Source organism: Aristolochia californica, unplaced genomic scaffold, assembly GCF_029961685.1.
Source record: "Aristolochia californica isolate CCGP_79_NKW_82.1479 unplaced genomic scaffold, dmAriCali1.0.hap1 SCAF_3, whole genome shotgun sequence".
NCBI lineage: Eukaryota > Viridiplantae > Streptophyta > Magnoliopsida > Piperales > Aristolochiaceae > Aristolochia > Aristolochia californica.
The window spans coordinates 16,292,411-16,309,478 of record NW_027181992.1 but is presented as its reverse complement, the minus strand read 5'-3'; the positions used below and the strand labels follow the sequence as shown (position 1 = coordinate 16,309,478).

At 37.7% G+C, this 17,068-nt stretch overlaps 1 non-coding gene and 1 pseudogene across 1 annotated transcript; one reads left to right on the top strand and one right to left on the bottom strand.

Annotated features, from left to right (window-relative positions):
- Positions 1-302: 302 nt before the first annotated feature.
- LOC137960695 (small nucleolar RNA R71) lies at positions 303-409 on the bottom strand. The gene has a single exon (XR_011114245.1). It is a non-coding gene; the product is annotated as a small nucleolar RNA R71 (small nucleolar RNA).
- An 8,218-nt stretch (positions 410-8,627) lies between these two features.
- Positions 8,628-12,178, top strand: LOC137960589 (potassium transporter 5-like; annotated as a pseudogene).
- Positions 12,179-17,068: the final 4,890 nt, after the last annotated feature.

Here is a 17,068-nt window from a genome sequence, read left to right as displayed (position 1 = left end):
TATTGCCACCCACTACTGCCGCCAGTTATGAGTTGAAACCGGGTGTGATCCAACTCCTCCCTACATTCTATGGGTTGGAGAAGGAGGACCCATATTACCACATCAAGGAATTTTTAGATATTTGTGCAACTTTCAAATTCCAGAATTTCTCAGATGACTCTATCCGGTTAAGACTTTTTCCATTTTCACTTAAGGATAAGGCCAAGTCTTGGCTTAATTCCTTGGAGGTGGGCAGCATTACTTCATGGGACACATTAGTCACAACATTTTTATCCAAGTACTTTCCCATTCAGAGAACTACAGCCCTCAGGAGAGAAATCTCCAACTTTATGCAACAGGAGGGTGAACACTTTTATGAGGCTTGGGAGAAATGGAAGGATTTGATCCGTAGGTGTCCGCATCATGGGTTTGAGAAATGGCATTTAGTGCAATACTTTTATCAAGGTCTTACACCCCAGGTTAGATCCATGGTAGATGCAACGAGTGGTGGGAGTTTGATGGGTAAGAGTGCTAGTGAGGCGTGAGACTTCTTTGAAACGTTGAGTGATCAATCTCAGCAATGGGGTTCGTCATTTAATGTTGATAGGAGATCCCACGAAGCCAAAAGAGGGGGTCTCTACGAGGTTAGTGAAACACCTATGCTCATGGCCAAGATTGAGGGTTGACTAGAAAAATTGATGCCCTTATGGTGTCTAAGAGTTCACCTGCTCCTAACCCATCTACTGTCTGTGCCATATGCTCTGATTCATCTCATCCCACACAAATGTGTCCACCTAGTTCATCCTACCCAGAGCTCATTGAGGACTTGAATGCAGTCCAGAATTTTCATAGACCAAACCGGAACGATCCTTTTTCAGAAACATATAATCCGGGTTGGGCTAGGCACCCAAATTTCTCATGGTCCAACGGCCCACAGGTTGGGGGTCCTCCAGGGTTTACTCAACCCCAAGCTCCACGCCCACACTTCACTCAACAGCCATTGATTCCACAAAAACCTTCACTTGAGGATACACTTCAATTATTCATGCAGAATACACAGTCCTCCATTGCTAAACTTGAAATGCAAGTGAGTCAGTTGGCCAGCCACATGAGTGAACAAACACAAAATAGACTCCCGAGTCAAACCATTCCTAACCCCAAAAGCACACATGAGAGTGGGTTGAGTTCCAAACCCCACCATGAGCAAGCCAAAGCCATAACCACCCTTAGGAGTGGTCGTGAGTTGAACAATGGGGTAGGGACCACTAAGTCTAAGGAGTCAAAGGATGGCAATGGGGACACATCATTGGGTGAAGAACCTCCAAGTTCTCCCCCAACAGCCAAGCAGATCCCTAACCAAGTCCCACTAGCTCCTTATCCGCAGAGGTTATCGGGCCCACCTAGGAAAGGAGATAGCATGCATGAAAAGTTGGAACTGTTTAGTAAGGTTCACATTAACATTCCACTTCTTGATGCTATTAGGCAAGTCCCTGCCTATGCCCGATTTTTGAAGACCTTTGTACACAGAAGAGAAAACAACATGTTAACAAAAAAGTCTTTCTTACTGAGAATGTAAGCTCAATTCTGAAGCACAACACTCCAACTAAAGTTAAAGATCCTGGATGTCCCACAATTTCATGTGTCATTGGTGAACATACCATACAGAGAGCTCTTCTTGACTTAGGGGCAAGTGTGAATTTGCTTCCTTTCTTTGTGTACCAGCAATTAGCTTTGGGGGAATTGAAGCCTACTCCCATCACACTTCAACTAGCTGACCGTTCTTTCAAGATACCACGAGGAATAGTTGAAGATGTTTTGATAAAAGTGGACAAATTTTTGTTCCCGGTTGATTTCATTGTTCTTGATACAGAACCAGTAGTCAATGTGACCAACCAAATTCCTGTCATCCTAGGACGTCCCTTCTAAGCCACATCTAATGCTATCATTCATTATAAAAGTGGTGAGTTGGAGTTGTCTTTTGGAAATTTTAAGGTCTCATTGAATGTATTTAATGTCGGGCACCACCCACTTGAGTCTGATGATCTGAGTCCTGCATTTAAGATAGAAACTATTATGCTTGATGACGAATCCACTCTTGAATCTTTTTAGTCTTGCATAACATCTTTCGACATGGACTATTTTGATGAGGAAACATATTTCCGAGAGGCTGATTCTTTACTCAATTCTGTACCTCTGTTGGAGGAAGCTTATGAGGTTATCACAACTGATCATCCACAAGATCTTCCTCTTGACTTGGACAAACCTCTTGAAATGTCCAAGCTAGATCTTAAGCCACTTCCTCCCATGTTGAAGTATGCATTCTTGGGGCCCATGAACTCATTACCAGTCATTATTTCCTCTGATTTGAGTACTGAACAGGAGGAACAATTGACTGAAGTTTTACAAGCACACAGAGAGGCGTTGGGGTGGACTCTTGATGCCTTAAAAGGGATTAGCCCCTCCATATGCATGCATCGTATTCATTTGGAGGAGGGGACTAAAGCCTCACGTGAGATGCAACGTAGGTTAAATCCCCATATGTTGGAGGTTGTGAGAGAAGAAGTCATCAGGTTGCTTGTGACAGGAATCATTTACCCTATTTCCAATAGCACTTGGGTGAGTCCAATTCAAGTTGTCCCTAAGAAAGGAGAGATAACGATAATGGAAAATGAGAGTGGTGAATTGATTCCCACAAGAACTACCACCAAGTGGTGTGTTTGCATTGACTATAGAAAACTTAATTCTGCCACTAGGAAGGATCAATTCTCACTACCTTTCATTGATCAGGTACTAGAGCGATTGGCCGGCCACAATTTTTATTGCTTCTTAGATGGATACTCTGGCTACAATCAAATTCCCATTGCTCCAGAGAACCAGGAAAAGACCACATTCACGTGTCCGTTTGACACCTATGCTTACAGACGCATGCCTTTTGGTTTATGCAATGCGCCCGCCACTTTCCAACGGTGCATGATGAGTATTTTTTCTGAGATGATTGGTGAATTTTTAGAGGTCTTTATGGATGAATTTTTTGTGTTTGGCTCTAGTTTTGATACATGTCTGCACAATCTTTCACTCGTATTGTCCCGTTGCATTAAGTCCAATTTAGTCTTGAATTGGGAGAAATGCCACTTCATGGTGAAAGAAGGAATTGTTTTAGGACATGTAGTGTCTGAGCGGGGTGTAGAAGTGGACAAAGCCAAGGTTGACCTAATTGCCAATCTGCCACCACCTACTTCTGTGAAGGGGGTGCGTTCTTTCCTTGGCCATGATGGGTTCTATAGGCGTTTCATTAAAGACTTTAGCAAAATTTCTCGTCCTTTGACGAATTTACTTGCTCAAGATGTTGCTTTTGCCTTTGATGATGCCTGTATTCATGATTTTGAGACATTGAAGAAATGTTTGTCCACTGCACCCATTGTCCAACCCCCTATTTGGTCTCTGCCTTTTGAGTTGATGTGTGATGCCTCTGACTATGCATTGGGGGCTGTTTTGGGGCAAAAGACAGATAAAATGCCCTATGTCATTCAATATGCTAGCCACACTCTTCATGATGCTCAATTGAATTACACTACCACTGAGAAGGAGTTGCTAGCTGTTGTGTTTGCCTTGAACAAATTCAGATCATATCTGTTAGGGTCAAAGGTTATAGTGTTCACTGATGATTATGCTTTGAAGTACTTATTATCCATCAAGGACACTAAACCTCGCATGATTAGATGGATCTTGCAATTGCAAGAATTTGACCCTGAGATTCGAGATAAGAAGGGTTGTGAGAATGTTGTTGCTGATCATCTATCTAGGATCTGTGTAGTACCTCAGGAAGAATTCCTTCCTTTAAATGATTCCTTCCCTGATGAACAACTTCTCCAAGTATCCCAGTTGCTTTGGTTTGCTGACATAGTCAACTATCTTGTAACTCATAAGATTCCTGATTATTGGAGTAAACAAGATAGGTTGAAATTCTTTTCCCAAGTCAAACATTTTTTTTGGGATGACCCTTATTTGTTCAAGGTGTGTTCTGACCAAGTCATTAGGCGTTGTGTACATGAGCAAGACTTTGCCAACATTCTTGAATTTTGTCATTCCCACGCATGTGGTGGACATTTTGGTGCTAGAAAGACAGCAGCTAAAGTCTTGCAATGTGGTTTCTATTGGCCTTCATTATTTAGAGATGCCCATGAGTTTTGTCAGGTTTGTGATAAATGCCAACGAACTGGTTGTTTGTCTTGGAAGAACATGATGCCTCTTAACCCCATTCTTATTGTTGAATTATTTGATGTGTGGGGTATTGACTTCATGGGTCCTTTTCCTGTCTCGTTCGGCTATTAATACATTCTTGCTGCTGTTGAATATGTCTCTAAATGGATTGGAGCTATATCATGTAAGACAAACGATCACAAAGTGGTGGTAAAGTTTTTAAAAGAAAATATCTTTAATCGGTTTGGTACCCCGAGAGCGATCATCAGTGATGGGGGATCCCATTTTTGTAATAGAGCATTTGAGACCTTATTGAAGAAATATTCCATCACTCATCGGGTGTCCACTCCGTACCACCGGCAAACTTGTGGTCAAGTGGAAATCTCTAATAGGGAGATCAAATGGATTTTGGAGATGTCGGTACCCTTTAATAGGAAAGATTGGTCCACTCGATTGGACGATGCCTTATGGGCCTATCAAACCGCTTATAAGACTCCGATTGGGATGTCTCCATTTCACCTAGTGTTCGGCAAAGCATGCAATCTACCTGTTGAGCTTGAGCATAGAGCTTATTGGGCCATTAAGGCTTTAAATTTTGATTTAACTCAAGCGGGTGAGGAGAGAAAGTTGCAATTGAATGAGTTGGAGGAGATACGTCACGATGCTTATGAGAATGCCAAACTGTATAAGGAGCGAACAAAGCTTTTACATGATAAATCTATTTTTCGCAAATCTTTTACTGTTGGGCTGAATGTTTTACTTTATAACTCACGATTGCATTTGTTTCTAGGGAAGCTAAGATCCAGGTGGTCCGGTCCATTTGAAGTTACACAGGTGTTTCCTCATGGCGCTATTGAGATCCGCAATCAAGAAGACGGGTCGATCTTCAAAGTTAACGGTCAGAGGCTCAAACCGTATCTTGAGAATGTCCCCACACCGGAGGAGGTGATGGTGATTTTCTTGGAGGAACCTGTCATTTCATCTTGAATGCGTCAGAGTCTTGCTTACGTCTATAAACTTAGCACATTGTGGGCAATCCCCACGTTTCTATCCCTTTGTACATTACAGTTTTATTTTTTTATTTTTTATTTTTTGGTTTATTCATACTCTCTTGCCGGCGGAGAGCATAAATGGTTCCGGTAGTCGATGACTAGACTTTTGGTCCTTAGTTTGAGAGGTATGTACTCAAACAACCGTTCTGGGATTGACCAGTTCGATCTTGAAGTATTGAATGAAAACCTTATGGTGAGTAACTTAAAGACTTGTGTTCAGCGTGTGATTCCTGCTGCCTTCAGTGACCAGTCACACGGAGATTTCTTCAAAGTGTGATGTGGGATGGCGGTTTCATCTACGGATGATTACCTACGAGTACGGCTGATACGAGTAAACCTTCTTCGAGGGAGACTATGTATCATTCCTGGGGGTCTTTATTTCCTTTTTATACCTCAGTGAAATTCCTTGTTGTAATGTATGGATGCAAATGGAAATGCTCTTGCTTGCAAAAGACAAATAACTTCAGAAACAGTCTGGGCAAACCCAGGGACATGCACCGGAATAGTCGGTTACTTAAAAATAAGTGCATGTGCAGTGAAGAAGAATACAAAATGGTGGTAATACCAAAAGTATTCAGTGAAACAAAAATTACGCTGGTAATAGCAAAAGTGCGCTGGTAATAGCGTAAAATGGTTTTAAATCTGGAAGCAATGAGTTTCCTTAACTTTGATGATGAATTGTAATTTGAAAAAAGTTGCAAGTCAAGATTGAAATTGGTATATTTCTTTTGTGAGATTGTCAGACAACAGGCTTACTCTACTATTTTCTCTTAATTGTGATGTGACCAGGATTTTATTGTTATTTGTTGCCTCTTTGTTCTGTTTAAGTAATAGCTTATGGGTCACATTGGTTCAGGTGGAGTAACAATGAGTGTATTTGGATTGATAATAGGCTATATTTTACACAGGTTTTCAAATTTCGCAAGATCTCATATGATTTTCAGATACTTTACAATACTAAGTGTTAGTCATATGCTAATGAGGAGTAAATTTTCTTCAGTTTTTCTTTTTATATTATTGATTTAGATGGATTTTGTGGGTAAATTCCATGCAAACCCTCACGAGCCATAACTCGTCCACTACTGCAGAGTAGGGGTTTAACGGCTTGTTGCATGCGCTAAATGCAATCGTGCTCCCTACGAAAGTGGCATTTTATTTTCCTAGGCTTAATTTTGGTTCGATTGTTGTTTTGCTAGGGACTAGCAAAGATTTAGGTTTGGGGGTGTGATAGATGCCATATTCTGACATGAGAACTAGGTTAATTATAATAGAATAACCTTTATAATTGTGTTATAGGTGGTTATTTATCGGTTTTCAAATGAAATGAGCATTTATTGAATTTGGCATTAATCACTGTCGATATTGCATATTTTTCTCTCCTGAATTATATTTCATTGTTTTTAAGGTTTATTTCTTCCTGAAATGCTTTTTATAGATTTAATTATGGAATCTCAGGAGAATTTTGGTGGAGAAGGAGATATTTACCAAAATGCCCTTAGTGAAATGGAGGTGATTTTTAGGTCAAATTGTTTTAAAATAAATAAGATGGTATTAAAGGAAACGAGGGAGCGTCGAACGGGAGGAGGAGGAACGAGCGTGAAGAGAAAACAGAGCATCGACCAAAACAGAGCACGACCGTCGACCGAAGAAGGGGAAGACCCGAGAGGAGTTTCCCTCCGTCGGTCGCCGCGTCACCGTCGTTCGCCGCGCCACCGTTGTCCACCACCGTCTAGCAACCGAGAAAAAACCCGAGGAGAGCTCGAGAGAGTCTCCGTCGAGGTGAGTTCGACAGTTTCTGCTCTGTCCGTCGGCGTCGTCTCTACCTCCGGCCACTCACTCTTGCCAACCCGAAGCCATTAATTTCGGGAAATTGCAGCACCTGTGAGAACGAGTTGCTGCCCGAGCGAGAGGAAGTAGAAGGGGAGTAATTCATCATTTTTGAATTTCATTTTTTATATAGTTTGAACTTAGGTTTTGAATGTTTATTGAATCTGATTTGATAATTAATGTTTATTGAATATTTGTTTTCTGGATATTTGATTAAATTAGCTAATTAGGGTAGGATTATAATTGAGGTTGGATTTTGGTATTTTAATCCGATTTCTGTCTTTCACTCTATGCACCCGAGAGGGGCTAGACGCAAGGATTGAGAAATCGGATCCGTGGTTACGTGGCGCTCGAGAGAGGCACGAATCACCGTAAATTCCAGAGTTGACGTTTCTTATTGTGCAAGTAGTTAACCAGATGATTGCTTGATAATTTAGGATATAATTAGTGTTTAGTTCATATTAATTCATCATATTTGGTTAGGCTAGTTGATTGAAGAATACACAAAATTCAGTCCTCCCTGTGGATATGACCCTCGCTTCTCGTTAAATTACATGAACGATTCGTACGCTTGCGAGGTATTAAAACCAATGTAATTAAATTCTACGTCAGTGGGCAGAGGGGCAAAGGAGAAATTTTTTTTCTAGAGAATGATAGATGCAAAAGATCGATCTGCTTTGATACCATGTTAGATATTAAACTAAACCACACCTTTACAATTGATTAAGGGTGGTATTTATACAATTTAGAATACAAAAAAAAAACTTTACATGAGAAGATAAATACAACATGGGATAAATCCAATGAAAACTTATCCAATAACTGAAGGATTTATCCCTTATCAACTATTCCTGCCTCAAGAAGATCGGTTACACGGGGAAGTTTGATAGATCAGTTAAAACTTGCAGCACAATTTACACGAATCAATCAGAACACTCCAGGAGCAGTAGAGTAGCCACAAGCCAAGGTGGATGGACCGATGGTGAGGGTATTTGATCACCAGTTTGGAAGTCTCTCGTCTGTCGAGTTGAAGCTGTTTTCTTGCGTGTGAAACAAAATGTGCAGCAGATAGCGCATAAGGCCTAGAAGAAAGGCACCGACTCTCACAAAAATCCAACGAGTAATGAACTCCATGACGGCAAAAAATTGGTAGAGTCAAAGAGTACCCATGAAATTAAAGGGAAAGGACATTCTAACCATGCTAATACTCCACTTCGAATCAAAACAAGAACTTAGTTTACTAATTTGTATGAATCAGATAAAACGTAAGGGTTGTATTGAGTAGGCATCCAAGTACCATGCGTAGTGGAATATGTGATTTCCGATCCTCATTCTCCTCCGTTTTTCTGATTAAATATAAGAATTATTTCTGTGACTGACGTTGATGTTTTTGGAGAATATTCATGTCGCTCTGCTATAAGTTAAGGAAACGAGCATTAAGCGAAACCCCTCAAGCATTCGAGTTTCTCCCGAAAATTTTGTTGCAGAAAAATGACTGGTGATAACCGAGATATCTGCCCTGAAGAATGCTCAGGGTATGATGGAGAAATGAGCTCAGCAACCATAGAAATGGAGGAGAAGAACCCATCGTATGGAAGGCTCAAGAGAAACGACTCGTTGGACCTGGAGTCATCTGGAGTTCGCGGGTATGGATCTAAGGTTCGTGATCTACAGAAATTTGCTTGGATTCTCTTCACATATATTGCTTAGAAGATCAGGTCATATTAATATAATGACTTGTACTGGTTTGGTTTTATTTGCAGCGTCTTGTTCACAAGAACTGGGAAACCATATTAAGTTTGGCGTTCCAGAGCATCGGCATAGTGTACGGGGATATCGGCACATCTCCTCTCTACGTCTACGCCAGCACTTTCACTGACGGCATACGTCACGATGACGACATCCTAGGCGTGCTCTCCCTCATCTTCTACACCATCACCTTGATCCCTCTCATCAAGTACGTCTTCATTGTGCTCCGCGCAAACGATAATGGCGAAGGTAGATAAAAACGATAGAAAATTGCAGTTGCTTGATAGGAGATGGTCTCCTTGAGAATTTACAGTCAGAGCCGGCGTTATGCTTGTATAATTCAACTAACAGTTAGTGGTGTTTGTTAGGAGGAACGTTTGCCCTGTATTCCTTGATTTGTCGATATGCAAAGGTGAGTTTGTTACCAAGCCAGCAAGCGGAGGACAAAAAAGTATCGAATTTTCGGCTTGAACTGCCGAGCAATCGCCTTAGCCGTGCTTCTAAAGTGAAATCCGCTCTGGAAAGGAGTTCATTTTCCAAGTATTTTCTTCTGTTTGTGACCATGCTCGGCACTTCCATGGTCATCGGCGATGGGGTTTTCACGCCTTGCATCTCAGGTGAACATCCTTCTCAACTCTGATCGCCCTTTCAATTATAAAACCTATGAGAGATGACTGCTTTGTTTGGAGTTTTGGGCAGTGTTATCTGCGGTTGACGGAATAAAGGAGGCAAAACCCACGATGACCGAAGGTAGTGAACACATGGCCTCCTCTTCTCCAGCTGAGATCATACATTGTCCGAACTATAAAGAAATATCTTATAAAAACTCAGTCATCTTATAAAAAAACACATGATTTAAAAAACAAAGTGCTTTGTAATTAAAAAAAATAGAGATTTTATAATAAAAATCAGTGTTTTTAGCTAAAACAAATAAATCTTTCAATATTACAATAAAAAGCAAAGATTTTCCTTAGCAAAAAAAAAAATGTCGGAATTGCTTTGAGAAACACTAGTTTGCATAAAAAATCATTGATTTAACCATAAAAATCAATAATTTTCTTGAAAATTCAGTTGTTTACCCAGGAAAAAAAGTAGTGACTGTATGGGTGATTTGACTCTATAGGAAGTTATAGCCTTTGAGATATTTGATGGGACTCATAGTCATTATAATGAGCAAAAAGTCGGTAATCCCTTCATGTGTTTTTGCAGGAAGAATCGTAATCATCTCTGTTGCCATCTTGATCTGTCTCTTCTCGGCTCAACGATTTGGAACAGATAAGGTGGGTTACACTTTTGCTCCAATTATCCTAGTCTGGTTCCTCTTCAACGCCGGCATTGGCGTCCACAACTTCATCAAATATGATCCCGCCGTCGCCAAGGCAATCAATCCCAAACATATCATAGATTATTTCAAGAGGAACAAAGCCGACGCTTGGAAATCCCTCGGCGGCGTTGCCCTCGCCATTACAGGTCCTCTACACTAGCCTTTCTCTGTTACTCAACTCAATTGGATTATGCTTATCACTTTCAAGCCATGAATGATTCCTGTTTTTAACAGGAACCGAGGCGTTGTTCGCGGACGTTGGACACTTCACTGTTCGGTCAATTCAGATAAGTATGTGCTCAGTTACCTTCCCGTCGCTCATCTTAGCATACACAGGCCAGGCGTCGTATCTCCGAAAGAATCTTGACGATGTTTCGGATACCTTTTACAAGTCCATTCCAGGTGAGCCGAGTAAACGCCATGACCTTCTCTGTGCTTTCAGGTTATTAACAAACTAAACTGAGAGTTCAGTTTTGAGATGATTAATATGAAAAGATTGCTTCTCTTTTATTTAGACCCTCTCTACTGGCCTATGTTTGTGGTTGCTGTCTTGGCGTCGATCATCGCTAGCCAGGCGATGATATCCGGCACCTTCTCTATCATTCAACAGTCCCTCGCCCTCGGATGTTTCCCTCGAGTGAAAGTTGTCCATACATCAGCCAAGTACGAGGGTCAAGTCTACATTCCTGAGGTCAATTATCTGCTCATGCTCGCTTGTGTTGCTGTCACCCTCGGCTTTAAAACCACTGAGAAAATCGGTAACGCTTATGGTACGTGCCTTTTTAAGTTCCCTAATTATATTCCTATAGGCTTTATGAGATAAGTTTAAAATCACAGTTAATCGTACGAAACATGAGGAACGTCTATCTCAGGACGGCAGAGGTAACCGTTGATCGAACAGATGAGATAGAGCCATTGATCAGACGCTGAGATAGCCGTTTCTCATGATCGCATGGCTAAGATAACAGTTTTGCATGTCTTATATTTTGAGGCTGATTCACACAGACAAGTGATTGGCTTGTGATTGATTAGTTCTCATCTTACATTACCAATTCATAGCTAATTCAAATATTTTGATGAGATTTTTCTTACTTCTCAGGAATCGCCGTTGTGTTTGTGATGGTACTAACATCATCGTTACTAGTGTTAGTCATGGTAATGATATGGAAGACCCATATTCTCCTCATCCTGCTTTTATGTAACCATTGTCGGCTCTGTGGAGCTCGTCTACTTCAGTTCTCTCCTCGAAAAGTTCGACAGTGGTGGGTATCTCCCTTTCGCTTTCGCCGTCCTCCTCGTCACCAAAATGTGTATCTGGAACTACGTATACCGCAAGAGATATATTTACGAATTAGACAACAAGGTTTCCACAGAGAAGCTCAGGGAACTGGCTCTGGATTTGAACGTGAAACGGTTGCCAGGCCTTGCGCTTTTCTACTCAGAGCTCGTACAGGGGATCACCCCGATCTTCAATCTTTATGTGGCCAACGTACCCGCCTTACACTCCATCCTCGTCTTCCTCTCCATCAAAAGTCTCCCCATTAGCAAAGTTCCCGAGGAGGAGAGGTTCCTCTTCCGCCGGGTGCAGCCGAGGGAGCTGGCAATGTTCCGCTGTGTTGCTAGGTACGGCTACACCGACGTGCGTGATGAGCAGGTGTCATTTGAGAGGGTTTTGGTGGAGCGATTGAAGGGATTCATACGGGAAGAGGTACTGCTGACGAGTGGTAAAGCAGCAGCTGAGAATGATAACAGCAACGCCACAGAGGATGGATCAGTGGATAAAGTAGAAGGGGACACAGAGAAGAACGAGGAGGAGATAGAGATGGTAGAAAGGGAAATAGAGAAGGTGGACAGAGAGTGGAAGGCTGGGGTGGTTCATCTGTTTGGAGAGAACGAAGTAGTTGCTGCAAAAGGATCAAATTTGGGGAAGAGGATAATGGTAAACTACGCTTATAATTTCCTAAGGAAGAATTTGAGGCAGAGAGATGAGGTGTTGAATATCCCCCATAAGCGTTTGTTGAAGGTCAGAATGACTTACGAACTCTGAGAAGGGAGAGAACATTGGCATCATGAGCAGATAATGATTAGTAGCTTAAGAAATAACAATTCAGGGTATATGTGTTCTTCATAATAATGAAGTGATCTTTCAAAGAAATGTTACTTTATGAATTGCAGTAAAGTTTATTTGACATCAAAGTGAAGATTATACACTCTTGTTTTCTGTCTCTTCACATTGTTTTTCATACTGCAAGTTGGAGATGTGAAATTGCACTACAAGAAAATGGACTTTTACCGACCAATTATTTCATTGGTTGAAATCCAAATTTTGATAGGTGAAGTGGTCAACAAAACTTTTGCCATTGAATTTTTAAATTCGTTGACAGAAATCAAAATCTTTGTATTGGAAATTTTCAAATTCGTTGGCAAAGGTCAATTAATTTTTACATTTATGTAATTATATATTTTTTAAAATTGATATATTTTAATTTTTATTTAATAATAATATAAAAGTAATCGATTAAATTATAAAATAAAAAATATTTATATATTAGATATATAATTTTAAATTCTAATTCTTCTTCTTTTTCTTCTTTTTCTTATTGGTTATCCAAATATGCCTGCACAAGAATAATATTATCATATTCCCTATGAGAACATAAAACTCCCACAAGAAAAAGGGGCAAGAAAATGAACTTAGAATTTTAGGAAAAAAACAATAACAAGACTAGTAAAAGTTTGGGACAAATATCAATAGAGAAATAACATATAAGAAACAAAATAACTATTTGAGAAAGAATAATTAAATAGATAGCAACACTTTCAAACAAACAACAGATAAAAAGCCAAAAATTGTCCCACCTTTGATCAGGAACAATGTAGCAAAAAATTATCTTGCACCTGGGAACAACTTCATCAAAAGATATAATGGCAAAAACCTAAAAAAATGAAGTACAATCTTAATTATTAATGCAATATTATTGTATAAAAAATTATTCTATACCATTGGATTTAACCCTAAATCAGTGCACATGGCCCAAGGTAGTGGGAGGGGGAAATGACAAAAAAAGGGGAAGAAAAGGAGAAAGGAAAACAAGGAAAAATTAAAATAATTACCCATTTTAAAAATAGGAAAATTAAATTTATAAATAAAAAACAGGAAAATGAAAAATGAAAAAAAAAATTAATTTTTAAAATAGTTTAATTAATTAATTAAATTAATAATTTTAATTTTTTAGATAGAATAATTTATGATATCAAAATAATAATTTTCACATTAAATATTTTATTCTTTTAAAAATTTATAATTTTTAATAATTCTACATTTAATTATTTTTTATATGCATAACTATTTTTTTTTATAAATAATGAATTGTCATTCTCAAATTTACATAAGTAATATCATTTAAATATAATATATAATTTAAATTATTTTAAGTCAAAATAACATTAATCTAACTTGCTTATTCCCCCTCCAAAGGAAAAAGAGAGGAGAGAATGAAGAAGGGAAAAAAGAAAAAAAGAAAAAGAACAAAGAGGAGAGGGAAAAAAATCATTTAAAAATGTTAATTATAATATGATTTTAAAATATTTAATGATATATATATTTTTAAATAATTTTAAAGAACCGAGATTTAACTGTGTAATTTGATTTATAGTTTTGACTCAGTAATTTAGAATAATATTAAGATTGTGTGAGACGTTGAAGTGGTAAGTTTAGTAATTAATGGTTTGAAAAATAAAATTAAAGTTCAGTAACAAAAAAAAATTATATCCCTCTTCTATTATAATTTAAGAGAAAATAAAAATATAAGTTACACATAAAATAGAATAAAATAAAAATATATTAAACAAAACACACAATAAAATAGAAAAAGAGTATATAAATATGATAAATAAAAATGATTAATTTATAATAAATAAATACATATTAAACACATATAAAAAACAAGAATACAAATTTTAAATCTTAAAAAATAAAAAAATTAATAACCTTTTGTCATTTTATGTTTTTTTATTTAATATATAATATTAATTTATTAAAATATAGATAAAAGAACCTTTATGAGTGAATTTTTTGAATTCACTAGGAGAGGTGGTCTCTCAAAATGAAATATGAAATTTGCTAGGTGAAGAAATCTTTCCAAGGAAAATATGGAATTCATTGGGATAGCCGCTTCTCCCAGCGAATTCAATTTTGCGGGGATAGATGTCAAATAATTTTTTTTATCTTTTTATTTAGTATCCAATATTATTTTATTCAATAGTATCTAAAAGAACCTTTCCTAAAGAATTTCATAATCCATTGGGAAAGATTTCTTTCCTTTAGTATGTCGTCTATTTTCTCCTTGGGAATTTTAAATTCACTAGGAAAAAAATTATTATATTTTGCTTTTCCTAGCAGCTTTCTCCTAACGAAGTTTGAAAGTTTATTGAAAAACTATTTTCCTGAGAACTAAAATATTTTGCATGAAGATCTCTCCGAGTGAATTTTAAAATTTGCAGGGAGAGGTATTCTTCCTGGAAAGTTTAATTTTATTGGTGGATGTTTTTGTTGGGAGAAATATTTTTTTCTTGTAGTGTTTTTTTTTTAACCTAAATTTTTTCTCGTATGAAGTAACAGTCTACCTCAATATGTTTTGTTCACTTGTGGAAGACTAGATTTGAAGTAATGTGGATAACTGCCTAGTTGTTACTATAGAGCTCGTTGGAAGATGGGTCCAAGCCCACATATCCAAGTGGGTTGGAAGATGGGCCCAAACCCATAAGACCAAGGAAGACCCACATATCCAAGAGTGTTGGAAGATGGGCCCAAGCCTATAAGATATGGGACCCACCATGATCACGTGAGGTGGCATAAGAAGTCTTACACAATAAAAAGTCTAACAGAGCCATAATTATTATGGAAGCAGGTCTCATAGAGGAGTTTCAGTTTAAAAGTATTTTAGTCATGTTAATCTTCTATTTATATTGGGTTATTTAATTATGCTAGGACTTAATTTAAGTGTTAGAGTTTGGGCGTAATTGGGACAAAGGTAGTTTAATTGTAATTGGACTCTACTACTTTCCTCTATTATAAATAGAGGTTCATGTACTCTGATTAAATTAAGTCAATGAAGTATTTTTCTTTTTTCGTAAATTCAATATGGTATCAGAGCAGGTTCTGTGAGTTGACTTAGTCAACCCACAGAGGTAATGTGATATTTTTTTATTTATTTCTCTTTTTTAAGTCTCTATACCCGTTATTTGATTTATGTTTTCATCTCTATACTGAGCTTTTCATATTGTATATAACATATTTACGAAAAGATATTCGAGTCTACTTTCCAATTAAAAATGATTTTTTGTAATCGGAGTTATCTACAAAGACAAATCGATATTTAAAGCAGCAAAGGTCATATTGCAAAAGAGGTTCATGCAATAGCATAAAGCTTCAACTGTAGTTTATGCTATCAAGAACGAGACTTTATATGGAGAATTATATATCAAAAGAAATATCTGTAAGTCTATTTTCTTACCTATTCAACCAATTCTCGATCTGAGTTTTTAATATGGAGATATTGATATTAGAACAGTCAATGATCGTGCTGGAAAAAGTACTTAGTTCAACAGAGACTGAAATATATCAGATTATATATCACAATAGAAGTATATTTTATGAAGATAATTTATACTTGGATGAAAGGTATTTAAGTATAGTTTTAGAAGAAAATTTCATGTCACTCTAATCTTTATTTAAGAATATATTTATGTTGGAAGAATCAAAGGTCATACTGATATCCTGTTGCATTGAAAAATCAGAATTTAAGCCGATTGTTTTACGTCACTTTTTAGTTGTTGTTATTGATCAACTATATCTGGAAAATATCTCACTTGCCCTTTTTCGGTTACTATATTTATATTATTTGGTTCAAGTTGGGAACATTGCCATTACCTCCTAGCTTGAGGGGGAGAAGTAGAAAAAGTACAAGGCAGAGGTATTTTATTCTATATGTTATCGTAAGTTTTATGTGACCAAAATATTCATGAAAGGGAGAGCACAAAAGTTGAAGTTTTTGCATCTAAGAAGAATTTTTTTGCAGCAAAGAAAATTGAAAATCAAGAATCCTGACTCGTAGTAATAATAGTAGTAATTATTGGTGATCCCTGACTTAGCTCGACTCGATCCTATTTCTCTGGCTAGATTATTATTTTGAAGTATTCACAACATATTCCTTGGTCAACATATTATTTGGTACAAACTCGCATTGTATCATTTCATGGGTATTTTTATAAGGATTTTATTATTTTGGTTAGTGTTATATGGGCCCAAACATATTTCAGTTGCTGCTATTGTGTCTCTTTAGATGAAACATTATTATTAAAGAGTGGTGGCCTCAACATCCTATCTTTCTCTTTACCCATTGCCCTTTGGTTATTTGGCAACCTTTCTCCTACCATCCTTTATTTGACTCTCACATACTTTTGGGTAACCTTTTGAGTGTTGCTTCGGTTGGGAGTTTAAGTCAATCACGTATATGGGTGTTTTAAGTCCATTGAGACTTTTTTCTCTATATATAACCGTGGGTCTTTTAGTGTCATCTTGTGAATGACAGGCATTATCCACTTATCATATCCTTTATTGTTGTCTTGTGAATGACAAACATTTATCACCCATTTATACCTATGATAGTCGGTGCCCAAGATGGGACACCATGATGGAGGAGCTTATTACTACATATATGTTACACCCCTTAATTGGCATTTATTACTTCTACCACTTGAGAGTCATTGTCCTGTAGAGGGACACAGTGATGAAGGAGTTTTTACTACACTTTTAAGCACTACATCACTACTTGCGAAAGATTGGAGTCCCACTACCTGAGAATGATAGGAGTGTGCCCTCCATCTAGAATGGGTTATAATTGGAGTATAGAGTGATGTCATACGACTTGGAGTG